We start from the raw sequence: 18,285 nt of genomic DNA on the forward strand, positions 1-18,285 counted from the left end.
GAGTAGAGGATTTCACATCATCACAAGTTATAGTTATCATTTAATATTCTCTTGAAAATGCTTATTTAAAAATATAAAAATGATATGTTTAGAGTTTCTAGAATGTTTTTTTCTTTTAATTTTCAGTAATATTTTTTGAGAATCTCAAAAAAACGATAACACATGAATTGAAATTAACTCATATTGTATTAGTATAAATTCCTAAATGAGTATTTTCATTTTTAATCATCGCGATTAGATTATAAAAGTGCTCAAAGTCATACACAGAAACAAAAAAAATACTAGAGGGTTGTGGAATAAACTAGAACTAAAAGCCTTGAAAGGTGATTATATATAGTGTATCGTTACAAACCCGATACAACCAAAGTAAAATAGGGGCATGGAACAAAAATTTTAAAGCAGAAACTGTATAAATGATGTTATTTGAGTGGATGAAACTGGAAGAATAAAATAGAGTTAAGGAAGCTGTCGCATTCTTCCTTCTTGAAATCAAATGATGTTTAGTGGTTGATTTTTAAAGAATCGAGATATAAAAGTAATTAGAGTTGAGGAAGGCTGTCGCATTCATAATTCTTGAAATAAAATGATGTTTAGTGGTTTATTTTTAAAGGTCCGGGATAAAGAAGTATATTAGGGTATATAAAGGTAGTTACATTTATAAGAATTATAATAAAATGATGTTTAGACAATAATTTTATAGTATCGAGATAAAAAAGTCTATTAGGTTATATAAAGGCAGTTAAATTCATAAGAATTATAATAAAATGATGTTTAGACAATAATTTTAAAGTATCGAGATAAAAAAAGTCTATTAGGTTATATAAAGGCAGTTACATTCATAAGAATTCAAATAAAATGATGTTTAGACAATAATTATGTAGAATAAAGATAAAAATAAGTATAGTGGGGAGTTTAGAAAGGCTGGTAAATTAATGAGTCACGAAATAAATTGACATAAGCAGGGTGAATTGTATTATAATAAGTAGAAATGTGATGTATTATATTGAAATCTTCTTTTACACACGGATAAAAAGATTAAAAGCCATTAATATGATACTACTCAAGTCAAATTTATTTATTCAAGAGTTAATTTATATGTTGTATTTAGATCGTGTCTCAAGGATAACTTGATTGGTGCAAGTAGGCACATCGTATCACTACTTGGCATAATATTTTCTTGATAACTATTGATTTGATAGTTATAAAGGCGTCCATTTTCTTCTTAGTATATTTAAGGTCTAGTTTTTCTTTTGAATTTTTATATTGCGCAGAAATTTAGATTGCTCTATATTACTGATTTGCCGTATACCATTTATAAGCGCATCATCATTACAGTCTTTTTCAATATGTATTTAACCACAGGATTTTATGAATATAAGTGTTTAAACACAGCTATTACTTGACCATATCCTTCCGTTGATATACCATATTCCTTATATACGACTTATGGTATTTTTAAGACCCATTCAAATTATTTTTTTTCTAATAAATTCAAATATTTGAAAATTCATAAGACACTTGTACCCATATCAAAAGAATGTAAAGGGGAGTTGATGTGATTATTTAAAAGGGAAATATTAGAATATGCATCAAGACATTTACCATATTTAAAATCCCGCATCCATTCTTAACCAAAAGAAAATGATTAGATTTGAGAAAATTAACCTATAATACTATATGCATTTTGAGTTGTGCAATGTTCCCAATAGGCTGAATACGTCTCAATAGATGAAATTGAAAAAAAACTTAAACTGTAAATAAAAAAAATAGTGAAACTTTATGTATTTATTTTATAAATTGAAATGGTTATGAATAGAAATAATATTACTTAGATGATATTGAAATTTGGTTTATTTAATTTTGCAATTTTTTATTGTGACCATTCGATGCTTTTTAAATCAACGCCATCTTTGACCATTTCATAAAGTGGGCTCATTTCTCTTAGTTTATTTACAGCCTCCACAACCTTTTTCCCAACAATCTCAATATCTTTTTTAGTCGTGAATCTTCCCATTCCGAATCTAATAGAGCTATGGGCTAAATCCTCTTCAGTTCCTAATGCTCTTAAAGTGTAAGAAGGTTCCAGACTTGCTGATGTGCATGCACTTCCTGAACTCAAAGCAATATTTTTTAGAGCCATCATTAGACCTTCTCCCTCAACGTACGAAAATGAAAGATTAAGACATCCAGGGTACCATTTAAGATTTTTCAAATCTGTTTCATCTGATTTTATTTTTACTTTTCCATCTGACTGGATTCTATGATTATCAAATCCATTTTTTATCACTTCACTTAAATTTTTACGAAGATAATTAGTTAGTTTTTCACTTAAATTTTTCACGTGATTATAGTCTCTGATCATTTCATTATTACAAATTTCGGCTGCTTTTCCAAGACCAACGACGAGATGGACTGGGACTGTTCCGCTCCTTAAACCCCTTTCTTGCCCACCTCCGTTAAATAATGGCTTAATCCTAGGCCTAGGAATATTTAACCATTGACTTACCTTTTCTTTTATTGTTTGAATAGCCCCTGTTTTCTGTTTACCATCCATTTCTTCACTCATGGCATTTTTCGACTCTCCAATTATTCCTTTACTATTATCTGCTCTTTGTCCACTATTTTTCTCTTTTCCCATATTAGTTTCTTCACTCCCCTCCTTCAAAAAATTATTGTGCCATTGTTCTAGCCCAGGCCTCCTCTTCTTATTAATAAACAAAAATCCCACTCCCTTAGGTCCATAAATTTTATGCCCACTCACACTCATCATTCCTATTCCCATTTTCCTCACATCAATCGGAACCTTCCCATATGATTGTGCTGCATCACAGTGAAGAATAACCTTTCGGTCACTACAAATCTTTCCGACTGATTCCAGATCTTGAACCACACCAATCTCATTATTTATTCCCATAACAGACACACAAACAGTATTTGCCTTAAAACTTTTACGTAAATCATCAAGATTCAATCTACCTTCTTTGTCTACTGATAAATATGTGACTTCCGCCAGTCCTTCACTTTCCAAAGTTCGTAAAGAATCCAAAACACATTTGTGCTCCGTTTGGAGCGTTATAAAATGTGGCACCATATTTTCTTGCTTCTTCCAATAAGCCAGTCCTTTTAAAGCCATATTCGTGGCTTCGGTTGCGCCACTAGTAAATATTATCTCGCTTGGATCGGCATTTATTACTTGTGCTACTTTGGAACGCGCTTGTTCAACGGCACTTTCTGTCGTCCATCCGAAAATATGTGTTCGACTGTGTGGATTACCAAAATGACTGGTTTGAAATGGTAGCATCGCGTCTAAAACTCGGGGATCAATCGGTGTAGTTGCTTGAAAATCCATATAAATTTTCTTTTCATCATCATCTCGTTTTGATTGTAAATGCTTATTATTTTTATCCGTCAACACTTTGTACAAAGGCGATTTTAATACATCAGTACGTTCAGTCGGTGTGCCATGAAAAAGCTTGCGGAAAGACTCGGCAAGAACTTTTGTTGATAGTGAATCTTCGGTTGATTTTTTTGTTAATTTCATAAACTGATTCTAATGGGTAAATTAATTAAAATTCGCCACATAATTTTACTAAATTCAATCTGATAAAATATCTCTCAGAATTGTGTCTCATCGGTAACAAATCATAAGTTTTAGAGATACCGCCATCTTTATATCAGATAGGAAAAATAACTTTTAAAAATATTGGTTGGATTAGAGGATCTGATTTTAAAAAAAGAGGATAGAATATTGGATTAGCCTATCTAGATTTGCTATTATCTTTTGAGCGACATTAAAGAATATACTATGGAATTTTATGATGGTATATGTTTGCACCAGAAATAATTGGATTTTAGAGTATCTTATGTATGAAAATTTGAAAGTTTTTAATAATTATAAATTACTATCACAGTAATCGAAACCTCAAGGTACAATAAATCTGTAAAACCTGAGTAATAGATGAAGGAAAATTTATGCAGGAATATTTTTTTGCCCTCCTTCAATATTTACCGAGCTTAGTGCCTGGAAGGTTAAGGGAATATTAATTAAAGTATGGTTCTTTTTTTTTAATTTTACTTCAAGTTTATTTTATAGATTTATTTAGGGTGCTATATATTTTAGCTATTTTCAAAATTATTAGTATTACTTAACAATATTCATATAATATTTTAAGTTTTATTTACATTCAGTAAAGTATCAGTAAACTGCTTCTTCAATTTTATTTTGAATATAGGTTGATATTATACTTTGAATTTCATTAAAATATAAAATCTGAAAGTATATCATTTAGGAATGCATTTCTGTATTGTAACTTTTTATTATTTTTTCAAACATAACATGCTTTATTTCCGATGATCATTCTATACGCTTAGTTTGATCCTCTTATCTTGCATATTTTCGTTATATCACATTTTTTAAGGCCATTTACTAAAAAGGTATTGCTCAATCGTACAGTTTATAGTATCTACGATAAAAAAAATAAACTAATTTTTTAAAGAAGGATAGAATACTCTTATAATTATAAAATGGCAATTGAATGTTAGGTAATTTATATGATAATTAGTAATATAAAAGATAAAATAATAATATAAAACTATTAAGCCTTGTATGAGGGTAGATTTTAATAAAATTTCGACTTTTTTTAAATAATCTTTCATTTCGAAAACAGATTTTTTATTTATTTTAAATAAACTACACTTTACATTTACACTCGCATTATAAAAATAATTTTTTCATGTTTGCTAGTGCAAAATTTTTGATTACTCTATATTACAAATTTATTGCATATTATTTTCAAGCACATCATCCTTACAGTCTTCTTCAATGCATCTTCAACTTTCAATACTTATAGATAAAGGTGTTTTTTTACGACAATTGTATGTCCATATGCTGCTGCTTCTATCGGCATCCTAATTCCTTAATATACAAGGTGTTTAGTCGAATATAATTTATTCATATTCATTAAAATTAAAAGATATTGCGACTCTATTTATTAAAAAAATAACTATATTTGTACTCAAATACTATATAAGCGTTTATTATCTCTTCTTGAAAAGGAAATAGAACTAATATAATTTATACAAAAAAAAAGAAACGAGGCGCATTTTAATAGATTAGTGGTAATATGATATTTTTAAAATTCATAAAGTTCAAATTTTACAATGAAAAACATAGCCGTACAGGATATAGTATCAATTTTAGAAGCCAGATTTTAGCGTATTTTAGATATCAATTAATCATATGTTTTTTTTATTACCTTCAATTTAATATCATTAATTTATTTATAGCCTAGTTCAAATAATTTAAAAAAAATTCTCTATCTTACACTTGAAGGCTTATTTTTACTATGTACTCAATTATACACTGAATTTTCAAATATTGATTTCAATATAATTAACAGTTATTAAAAAAACTATGGTTCTGTTCGCTAGAAATCAATAATATAGAAAATTCTTGATTATTTATGGTTTAATATAAATTTATATTCTAAAAGTCATTTTCTCTGCAGTATATATACACCCATTAAACCCTTTGTTTTAGTCATGTAGACACATAATGACACTAAAATAATTCATTACAATGCTTAGAATTTGATGCGTAAATAATGCATGAATGTCATTTTTTCATATAAATCTACCACTAAAAACATTATCTAATTCCCGCCGCTTTTTATAACCAACGATAACTATTGGTTTTCTTCCATCACATACAAAAAAAGCTAAGTAAATGGTCTATTAAATGCTCAACACATACCAATGAATATAAATTATAGATTTTATTTCACTAAATTATTAAGTGGTCTTCTATTTTAATCTACTTCATAAAATCCGCTAGTATTCCATAAATTTATTGCAAAACCAAGATAAAATAGTCAATCGCAGAGGAAATTTTTCTTTGGTGGATTTGTTTATTATATAAAGAAAGTTTCTGGATATAATACTAATCGTATTTATTACATTGTATGCTTGCAATATATTTTTTTGATTGGTTTATTTCGATAAATATCTATATATGAATATTTTTATCACAATTTCTTGTTTTTTTATTAGCAAGCATTGTATTATATATAAAAAAATTATTATAATACAAGAAATAAAATATTGATCCGCGAAAATTATGATGAATGCTTATTTTAAGATTTCTTTCTTCTTGTTTTTTTATTAGCAAGCATTGTATTATATATAAAAAAATAATATAATACAAGAAATAAAATATTGATTCGCGTTAGTTAAGATTCATGCTTATTTTAAATTTCTTTCTTCTTGTTTTTCCATAAAATCTAGCGCTATAAAATTTTTATTTTTTGTAGTTATCTTTTAATAATAATTCCAATTTTGTTTAAACTTTAAAGTTACAGCGCTCTTTTACACTTTTTAATGGGAACATCATAGAGATATAAGAATATCAATGTTCTAAAAAATTAATTTCTGAACGATTATCTACTCATAAATGTTCTTTATACATATTTCTCTACAAAGCGTATTCAGCTCCTTATTTGCCAAACGCATTAACCTATTACAATTCTTGTATCAAAAAGTCTTATATTTACGGTTAAAAACAAGACCAGAATATAATTCGATGGAAATAAAATAGTAACGAAAGCCCGTTGAAAACATGATTGAGATGCCTCAAAAGATGAAAGCAGTGAATGTTTAACCGGAACAAATTAAGAGAATAAATAAACATTATAAATGCAAATAAAGGCTATCAGAATCCCTCGAAGATGTTAATGACCAAAAAAAGTGTTTTATTTTTGGAATGAAACGTTCATTTAGAAAAAAAACAAACTAATAAAATATTTTTAGAGGATAAAATCTTGATTCGCTGTAGTTTATATTTGACTTTGATGGTGTTATGTGATAGAATATACATATAAATAAGATACATTTAGTGACTAAACAAAAGTTTAAAAGACCATGAAAGATGCATGTCGATTTATTCTTATATTACATCTAAGAAGCTAATGGTCAAAGAAAAAAAATATTATATTTATAAAGGCAACAAAAAAATATTCCTGATATAATTTCTTTATTTTACCTTGTATTTTTTATAAAAAAATATTCATTTATTTAATCAGAATAAGCTGCCCTAAAATTTTTGGTAAAGGTTTTAATTTTACCACGTCAAGTAATTCACTGCTTCGATATCTATTTCTATATTATCAAAAATGGCTTTTTTTCGTAATGCTCACATATATAAATCGACTCAGGTGTGCTTCTGTCATACTATCATGAATGTATTTAAACTGTAAGCTTTTTTAAATATATATTTACCTATCAGTGCTTGATGTATTAATTTTAGTTCATAAGTATATACTATTTTATATATATCTGATGGTGTCTGTGTATGAAAAGAATAAAAACAAAGCCATTATAATTATTTTTTATGTAAAAAATTAACACCAACGTTGAGTTTCACTAAGCAATCTTAGAACAAAAAGATTGAAAATCACGCAAAAACTTCTAGAATATAAGTTTATTTTATTAAAAAAAATATAATGGATTTGTCCACAAGAAAATGAAAATCGTGTAGTGGTATTTATGTGAAAATGTTATGAAAAATGATCCCTACAATATTTAAAGTATCTGTATATTTTTAGGTAAAAAAAATACAAACCACTTTTTTTTTATTATTTCATGGTTTTCGAAAAAAATTAATTTATTTCCTTACTGATTAGTTGTCTTTTAGATAGAGCATATAGGTTCCTATAATGAAAGTTTTTATTCAAAAACATTTATAAATAAATTAATCCCGAATTTTGATCAGAAATAATAAAATCATAGTTTCGTAAAAAATATATACACATTATAATACATTATTTTACATATTAGAAAGTATTAAACACTATGCCCTATGAATATATTAATAAATAGATTACTAAAGTGATACTATAATACGGCGAATAATGAATAAATACATGTCTTAATAAATTAAAATGAAGTATAGCAGCTGTACATCGAATGTATAAAGTAAAATAATAAGCGTTAATGAAGATAGTAGTAAAACTGGGAGTAATTATATAAATGTAAAAAATAAGATATTTATGTATAAAAAAGTAAATTTTATGCAAAAAGATAAAAAAAACCGGTATTTGAAAAAATGTTGCTTTAAACTTGGGCAAATATAATCATGTTTGTATTTAAAAATCAAACTTTTGAGAAAGAGTAAAAAAGAATAAAAAAATATGTAAACAAATGCTGACTAAGAACCCACAAGGCAATTTTCTGCAAATCTTTCTTTTTGTTTGGATGTAGGTTCATAATATCTATGCTAAGACATAATCCTATTGGTAAAAATTCTAACCAAAGAATATTTTGTTGAATGTTACTATCTTATTCATTGATTTATAAGCATTATTAATTTGAAATTTGTAAAACTATATAATATTGACAGAAGAATTTATTAGTTTATAAATTAAATGTGTGCTTAAATTTACAACAAATGATGTTTGATATAGCGAAAACGTAAATTCTAATGCAAGATAATATTGTACCAAATATCTTAAAAATTTAGAAGATGCATAACCATCAATATAAAATTATACATTTATAAAATATTGATAATAATTTCATGATAATTATATATCTAGATAAAATTTTATTACAATAGATATGTCTAAATCATTATACTAGCATGCAATCTGGAATATTTATTTTCTTGGGTGTTAAAAAACAATAACTAATACATATGGTTAGAATAGATATACAAGTAAGGAATTTTTTATCAAAAGAATCTATAAAGTTAAGAATAACAAGAAAAAAAAAACAATATAACTATAAAATGAACTACATAGTATTAATTATATAAATAAAATGTAATTTCTCTTATAGAAGACTTTATGTAGTATTTAACGTTATTTAAAAAAAGTAGCAGCAATTGCATAGAGTAAAAGCAAAAAAAACACAAAAATACATGAAAAAATGTTTTAGTGGCATATATTATGCAGAAAATCTATCTTAAAATGTATCGAGCAGAAACAAAATTAAAGGTTTGATGTCTAAAATATAGCTTGCACAATCATATTAAAAATACCTTATAACGATCATACCAGCTCAATATATATAAATCAATTTTCAATTCAGTTCGAGCGAAAAAATCGCTATAGTAATAAATTATATTCAGTTTCGTCTTGAAATTGAGTTTTTTTAGGTTTAAATCGAGGGCACAAAATTGTGGAAGGATGTTTTGGGGATACAATCACAAAAAAATCAATGCGCTTAAATAAATATTTATCGATACAATAAAGAGATGTTGAGGTGTATGCAGGTTATTATTTGTAAAAAATAGACTTTGAAATATTAACGAAATCACAGAAAAACACATTTTAAAAATTATCAATATAAAATTCGGTGATAAAAACTATACTATAATTAAACAATATTGCATGATTGACCTTTTTTTTGACAAACACATATAAAAAATAGATCACATTAGCGGAAATAGATATATAGACATAAATAAACAGACTAATAATATAAATATATGACCAAGAAAATACGAATTTGAATTAAATTAAATTCTCCTGTTTTACAAATTAAGGAAAGATTTTTTAAATATGTTATATAATGTTAAGATAGTACAAAAATTATATAGCCCTTAATTTATGAATTCTGATTCCCACTGAGCAGAAGCATGCTACTAAGTCATATAAAAATAAAAACATAAATTAAATGTGTCAATATGAAGAGAATGCATTATGTAGGAATGGAGGGATATGATTTTAAAAAATTATCACATATTTTTCTATATTAACATCAATATATTTGATGTAATATTAAACATATAATAAAATACATATATGACACCTCAGATACAGCAAAAAAATAGTAAGGATTATTTTTTTATCTAGTTATTGCTGAAAAAAAACTATATAATGAGCCCTCATATTATAATTAATGAGAAAAAAAAATCACGTGCCTCAACAAATATATGAAAAAAGAAATATTTTGATTTATTTTTCATATGATGTATAAAATTATATCTATTTTATATGCCAATTTTCTACTTTTCAAAAATTTCTAGATTTCATAAATTTTTAAAGAGAATATTCTGCATTCATTTTTTATAATTTTGTCGTTTCGTTTGTCCGTGAAATCTACCTTCAATAGCATAAATAACTATTTTCTTATATACTAAGCCTCTTTTTTTAGTAATGTATATGTTTTCAAGAATCATAAATTAATTTTAATAAAACGTATAATTATGTTAAACTTTCTTAAAATAGATAGGAATATTTATGTTTTACACAGCTATAATGTCATTTTGTAGAAAATAATTATGTATTCTAAACTCATTATTTATATTATATCTTAACCTACTCCGCCAAATTTTTTTACTAAGTATCTGAGATTACTTTTATTTTAAACATAAATCAACGATTAAAGTTTGTAAAATGCGTCTTTGAATATAATAATACAAGATCACTCTTTAAAACTAGATATTATGGTATATTTTTATACGAAATATTTATATCGAAGTTCTAAAATGATATTACAATCTTTATATGTAAGAGAAATTTTTTAATAAAAATTATACACTGAATTTTACAATTAGGTAGTTTTTTTGGATATAAATAAGATAATAAATTTTATATTAAAGATCAAGATAAAAACCTTTTAAATAATCTTAATGTGTAAAATATATTTATGATTATATATATCAATAAGCCCTGTCAATGAATTTGGTTTATGATTAACCACTGCTTTTTTACAACAAATTTATAATGTTCTAGGTTTTTTTTACATTTATGAAGTCAAATGTAAAATCGATTTTTTGATGTAATATTAGAGATCTTTTTATAAAATAGGTTCTGGATCATATTTGGAATCGATTTGTTTCAAGAACAAGCGTATATTATGCAAGTTTATTCGTATTTCCATATTGGGATTTGCGACAATTGAAAAGGTAAATAGATACTATATGCCTGAAAATTGCATAAATAAATGTTATTTATAACATAAATATTACAGGTTCGAAAAAATAATATTTATTCGCAAGTAAAAGAATTCCAATATAAAATTTTTATGGCAGTAAAAAACTATTTAATATGTTTTAAAATCTTTTTAGCAAATTATATCGAAAATTTTAGTTATATATATCATATAAAGAAAAAATTATATTTTAATGATACAATATTTTAGGAAACATACTATTGTCAAAATATTTTTATTTATAAAATCAAGCTTGGTGATAAATTTTTTGTTTATGGGATAATTTCATTTTTGGCTTTTTATTGCTGTCAATCCTAATTTTGAATGCTCTATATAACAGATTTCGCTGATACTCTTTGAAAAACATCATCTTTACAATCAACCTATTTTATCTCCTTCTCTCAAGACTTATTAAAACCAGGTTTCATCACATTTTTTATGTTGAAATCCTATAAAAAAATATCATACGGATATCTGCTAAAAAATTGTAAATATATTACATGTTATATTTATATGGTAGAACGTGTATATAATATAAAAGGCGTAATACTTATATCCTTAAAATCACTGGAAATATATACTGATATTCTTATAAACAAAATCTTGTCGTTCGCATTAAATATCGTATAAAACTAGAAAAAATTTTGGAAAAATGTACAATTAAATATCTTAGCTACGTATGACTTTAAATTACTATTTATTGATCAATAATTATTTTATCAAATTCATTTATTTATATAAACAAAGGTGAATAAATTTACATTAAACGAAATCAGTTATATGATATAATTTTTCTTGCAATAAGGACAATTTAAACATTAAATTCTGCTTGATTTGTTTTAGAGGCATATTTTTAATATGAAAATAATAGATTGAAAGAGATTTTTTTCTGCCGATTTCCTTTATTTGACATAACCAGATAAAATACCATAATTAAAGAAGGCTTTAGATTTGATGACACAATAAATTACCTTATTGCAAAGTATATAAAATTTAGCATTATAGAACTTACATCAAATTATTTTTTTGGTTTATATTTTTAATGCTAAATAAGTACTTGCTATTTTAAGCATCTTGATTGACAGAAAATATAAGCATAACCTTTTTAATCCATTGAAAACAAAATATATTTTATTCGATTATTTAATATTATATCTCAAATGTTACTATTATTTTCAGTAATACATTCCCATAAGATCAAATCATGCATTTTTTATTCTATATAAAATATATCTTTAGCAAAAATAAATAACTATGTGTCGCATAAAATATATAAATGCAAAAAAAATTGGATGATAATAATGTGATCATAATACTTTTACAAACTAAAAACTGTATTATATATATTAGAATAAGCAAAAAAGGCATTCCACGCAGTTTTAGAGATGTAATCTATATATGGAAGTAGCGCAAATCACAAAATACTAACTATTAAGAACAAATATTCAAAAATCTATGGAATAAAAGTTGTCTTATAGTGAAAGAAATTTATAAAGGCTTTTATTTTAATAAATGTCTTTTTTAGATTTGAATGAACAATATGGCAATTGAAGCCACTACTTTTTAAGGAAAAGGAAATGTATTATATATAAAACAATAAATAGAAGAATAGTCAATATCTAGTTTAATTTATTGCATATTAGGTTCAAACCATGAGTAAATCTTCACAAATTTCTTACATTATTTGTAAAAAATGCATTTATCAACATATTCAGACATCTCAATAAAAAAAATCCACGTAGCTCAAGCAGGAAGATAATAAACGTTTATTGTCTTGTTTGCAATATATTAAAGTGAATTGAATCTATAAACAATAAGGACATTTACAAATGAAGAATATTAATATTAGTTTTGAGATAAAAATATTACTTTTAAAAACTATACTCAAATGCTAGTTTTAAAAACTTTCTCCGAATTTGTGTGAAAAGATCGATCTGTACGATCTAAATTTACATTTTATATAAATGTTTTATAAAAAGTAATTTGAATGTGTAATAATATTAGTTATTTTCATCAATAAAATCATGAAAATACAATGTCAAACTCTTTTGAACAGAAATTTGCAGCAAAATAAGATTTTTATATTTTATTATTCTGTTTTTATTTTTAAACACACGGGATCAAATCGTTGGGATAAATGGAATGTTTACTGTCCACAAAAAATACTTCTAAGCATTTTCACATAATCGATTTTTCTTTATACCAGTTATAAATTTAATTTGAGCTTTTCTAATCTTTATGTAGTAACTATAGAAGATTTATATTGATCTATCTAATGTTTTTGGTTATATAATGTAATTTCTGTTATTTTTGAACACATCAGAAAGTTCTTTGTGTTATTTAGTAGATCATTTAGATATATTTTAGAAAAAAATACATTTTCGGTGCCATATATTTAAGGTATATATGATTTTATCCTTTGATTCAATTTACATAAAAAAGTAAAAAATTTCTTAAATTTATCAAACGAGTTTACAGCATTTTTATTTTTGGTAGATATGGTTCAACACATATAAGTATCTGGTGTTTTATTTTGATACAATTTTAATAAACAACCGTTAAAACACATTTGATCTTGAATGGATTTTACACGAAAATTTTTCGACAATGTAAATCTTTATTCGCAATGGCTTTTAGTGCGCTTCTTATATTTATACATTAATGTAAAAATGTTGCTTTTCGGTATAAATTATCTTGTAGATAAAAAATGTGTGATTTAAGTAAATTAGTATTCAAACCATCATTAAATGTATAATATGCATAAAAGAAATTTTTTAGATTAATTTTCTTGTTTTAAAAATAAATGATAGTATTTAAAAATAAAACTGGTTAACATATCGAATAAAAATTCAAATAAAAATCATTATATGTACAATAATGATTAAAAAAAACTTAACATATTATTAAAAGCCAGATGTACCACGTTAGACAAGTTTGTTTTTATAAATTCTATGCTGTAATTTCTGATTTATTTGTTACAAACAAAAACTCTTTCGAGTGTTTTAGAAAACATTTTGTTTGCCTTTTATATAAATGCCGGAAATTGCTACAATCTAATGATATTTTATTTTATTAATTTGGGGATATAGGAGGGGGAAGTTAGGAGAACTACAAAGATAAAATAATAATCGAGACTCTACTCTGTAAACAAAACATAAACTTGCCTATAACTCATACACGCACGCAAAATTACTACACGACTATATTTTTTTTTAGAAGCTATCTGTAAGATTATAATCGCCATTAAAGACTATTTTATTCATTAAACCTACACCTTGATCCAAAAACGATTGAAAAAATTTGAAATTTAACTGATTAGAATATCAATGAAGCCATAATGTTTTTTCTAACTGTTATATGAGCATTGTCTGTATAAAAATAAATAATCAAATTTTCTGCTGAAAACTGGCGAGAAGAAGACAATGACAAAATTTACTGCAATAGAAACAAAATAAACAGAAGAAATGGCTATCGGAACAGACCATCAAACATTAGTGTGTTATAGATTTTACCAATTAAAAAAAAATTTTTATATGCGTAATGACGGACTTAAAAAATATAGAGATCATAAATTTTAAGAAAACAAGAAAAGTACGCTGATCTGAAGTTAAAGGCAAAATCATTGCGCGTCTTAATTAGACAGTTCAAAAGCATATCAAAATCGATCATTCAAAAAGCACTTTCGAGCTCGCTAGAAATTTAAGAGCTATATGTAGTAGTTCAAGGAATACACACGATACTCACACAAGAATGATTTACGTGTTAAAAGATACAACCATAAAAACATGTTGCTGACATCTATGGTAGATATTTATAAAAATAGACAAAAACCATGAACAACAAAACAAGATACTCAACAATAATAATGATGTTTTTGAAGTGATTAGTATAAATAGAATAAGAGCAGAATAAAAAAGAAATATATTTAAAAAAACAGACGATGAAATAAATCATATAAAAAAATTATTTCCAATCAGAAGTTAAAGGTAGGAAATTTAAAAGAGCATATAAAAATACGGAAAATCTGAAATTCGTTATAAAATGACAATATATACACGTTTCTGGTCAAATAGATCGGTGGAAAACAAATTTTTATGCAATTTCGATACTATAATTTATAAAAAAACACACCGTAGGCTTACATATTTCTCAGAAAATAGATTTCTTCTGATCATAACTAGGCGTTCTAACTCAAACAGCTAGATTCGATGTATTATATAACAACTGTGTTAAAAAATTATTCAAATAACCCTAATATTTTATGAAACTGTCAAATAACACCTAATATTATATGAAACTGTCAAATAAGTATGCCCAATAAAAAATAGTTTATAAATTAGTTCTAATCATATTTACCAACAAAATTTCCAAACATAAGACATTCAGTGGATCGAAATTCGGGCTTCTCCATGCATGTAAAACTTATACAATCTATACTTCAGTAGTTATAATTTAAGTAAAATACGAAGTCGAGCATTTAAACCTACTAGTGAAAAATCATTTTAGTACTTTCGAAAGAAAACATTGACAGAATAACATTAAATGATAAACTTTGCAATAATAGTAAACACGATCACGAAATATACGTAAATTAGTATGAAAATGAGAATTTTTTAATAAAATCCTTCATGATTACATTTTCAACTTATAAAACTATCTTACATACAAGAATGAATGATTGTATTTAATATTCCAATTCATAAAAACTATATTTTATAGCTGAGATTTTAGCAATGAAAAAATAAATTCAAGAAAAAAGATGAAAAAGAAATTTTTAAAAAGACATTTATCGTTGAATCCGTTAGACTTTAATGACCCGTTAAGCCAAGGATTAAACGATAAATATTCATTTACGGTTTTTAACGATTATAAGAAGATATTAACCGCTCAATATTTCCTTTTTTATTACGATATGGGTTTTTAGGTCAAGAGATCAAAACACAAAATTTGTTTTATATGAAGTAACGAAATTCATTAATTTCATCGGGATGGAAATCAATCTCGCCTAATCCGTTTCTAACCGTATCAAACAAAATTATTTTACCAGTGTCATCTATGGATAAGAATAACTAGATATACTAGAAGACTTTAATATGAGGTGAAATCTCCAATAATAGAGATATTAGTAATAGAAATATTATACAGGTAAGTATCTATGAAAAACAAAATTGAATATATAAAATAGAGTTAAAACGAAAATGAACATGTAATTTTACTATGTGAACTATTACGTAGGTCTATTAAAGCTGTAAACAGTAGATTTTACGCTGTATAACACGATAACATGTAACGCAATTAACATAAAATGGGTAAAAACCAGCAACAATTCAATCAACAAGACTATACCTCTAAAAATAAACAGAACGCTGGCTTAAAAAAAACATTCAAAACAGAAAATAAACTCAATGCGGACTTTAAAATTCAACCAAGAATTAGTAAAATGGCCATAAAAGCATAATATCAAAATTCAAAAAATAAAACGAACGAACCAGGTCTTGATAAATAAATTCTCAAAGACGTAATACGAATATGTAAACTAAAGACTTTTATAGCATAAATAAAAACAAAAATAGAGTTTGTCGTGTAAGATATAATAAGATTGCATTGAAAATTTCATAATACGCATAAGAGATCAACTCTTTAATATCAAAATCCTAAGTTGCTGCAATTTTATGCAAAATAGACCCTTAGAAATGGATTATGATATTTTATTCACAATAGAAACAATTATATTGGAGATAGATCAAGGTGCTTCCTGTATTTACGGTCGTAAAACAATCGATCATTTGGTATGCTGATGTGAAAATAGATCCTTTGTCGTTTTCATAAAAGAATAAATCTAATGTGATGATAGGATTTTTATTATCTCATGTTAGCAATAAAATACAATTTTTAATAAAAAAAATAAAACCCTTAAATACCTCGTACATATAAAATGGAAAACGAATTCGACGGAGACAAAAAAGATGCGATAACAATAACAGATATAAAATAAAAGAATTACAGATATCATATATCGTAAATTATAAAAAGAAGAACTTTATCACTTTGAAAACAAATAAGTGGCTAGTTTCGACTTTCTAAATTGTAATTAGAAGAGAAAAATATAGAAGTATGATCTTATAGCATCGTTGACGTAATTACGGCACAAAAACAATATAGCATTTATGTCATATGTTATGGCTTGAGATGGTTGATGACACTGTAATATAAGGTCACTGATAAAACTTGAAGTCGCGAGCAAGATCGAGGCATAAAACGCCTTGGATTTATGAAAAACCTAACCTATATAAGTCTCGAAGAATATAGAGGTGAAAAGAAGACTTCTTAGTGAATAATATATTTGAAAGTATAAACATACTCTGTGCACATAATATAAAGCTGCGTATGTCTATAACAAAGCCTAAATTTGTTTATATCTATACAATAAAAAATAATCTTAGATTAAGAGAATTGAACTCTATTTTTCGGAGTTAATTTATATATTATGAAGTGGTTTTAATCATTTTTTTTCACCAAAAATTCTTATCAAGGAAATCTTAAAACCACAAATTAAGTTGGACATAAATATCTTTAATTTATGTGGAAAAAAATGATAATGTTATAGTGTGCAATATATGCAGAATTATTGATACTAATCATTTTAAGTTGCTATTTTTTAATAATATTGATGAACTAATCAAATATTGATGCATCTTATGTTTTATAATATGTTCTGGGGCTGTTAGATAGTTTATATGTACATGGTATCTTTTTATATATACTAAATTGTTTCTATTTCCTCTATTATTTTTATTGCTAAACATCTTGCACTAATTATTTAACCCATTACAATTTCGATCAAAATATATAACTTTTTTATATGCTATTTAATGTGTTATTAGAAATCCAGAATATTCTATATGTTATAACATGGAACAGTGTGGTGAAACGATATCAGAAAAGGTACCTTAAGGATTTATGCCCGAATCAGATAGTGGCATATATAAAAACCTCGGAACTGAGAAAAACCCTTGAATTAATAGATCTTGAAGGCAGAAGAGGTATTAAAGAATACCTTAGAGAGGAGAAGATAACCGAAAGCATAAATACGCTGTGCGCACAAGGAATCGAGAAAGCAGTGCTTGAGAACTAAAATTATAACTATAAATTTAGCCCATAAGTAAAAAAATGCTTATAAATTTAGATGTGAAATTTCATAATTCATATAAATTCTTTTATCACCCCAATCTAAAAAATAAAGCATCCCTGCTGACTGAATATTTACAAAAGAAAGATATTTTATTAGATATATGATAATGACCCAGATGTAGTAACAATAATATTTTTTGAATGCATTAAAAGTTCAATAAACAC

At 25.5% G+C, this 18,285-nt stretch overlaps 1 pseudogene; it reads right to left on the reverse strand.

Annotated features, from left to right (window-relative positions):
- Positions 1–1,870: 1,870 nt before the first annotated feature.
- LOC147077588 (uncharacterized) lies at positions 1,871–3,541 on the reverse strand (annotated as a pseudogene).
- Between the last annotated feature and the right edge of the window lie 14,744 nt (positions 3,542–18,285).

This window comes from Rhyacophila brunnea, unplaced genomic scaffold, assembly GCF_057557595.1.
Source record: "Rhyacophila brunnea isolate RB1 unplaced genomic scaffold, BYU_Rbru_1.0 scaffold_122, whole genome shotgun sequence".
Taxonomy (NCBI): Eukaryota; Metazoa; Arthropoda; class Insecta; order Trichoptera; family Rhyacophilidae; genus Rhyacophila; species Rhyacophila brunnea.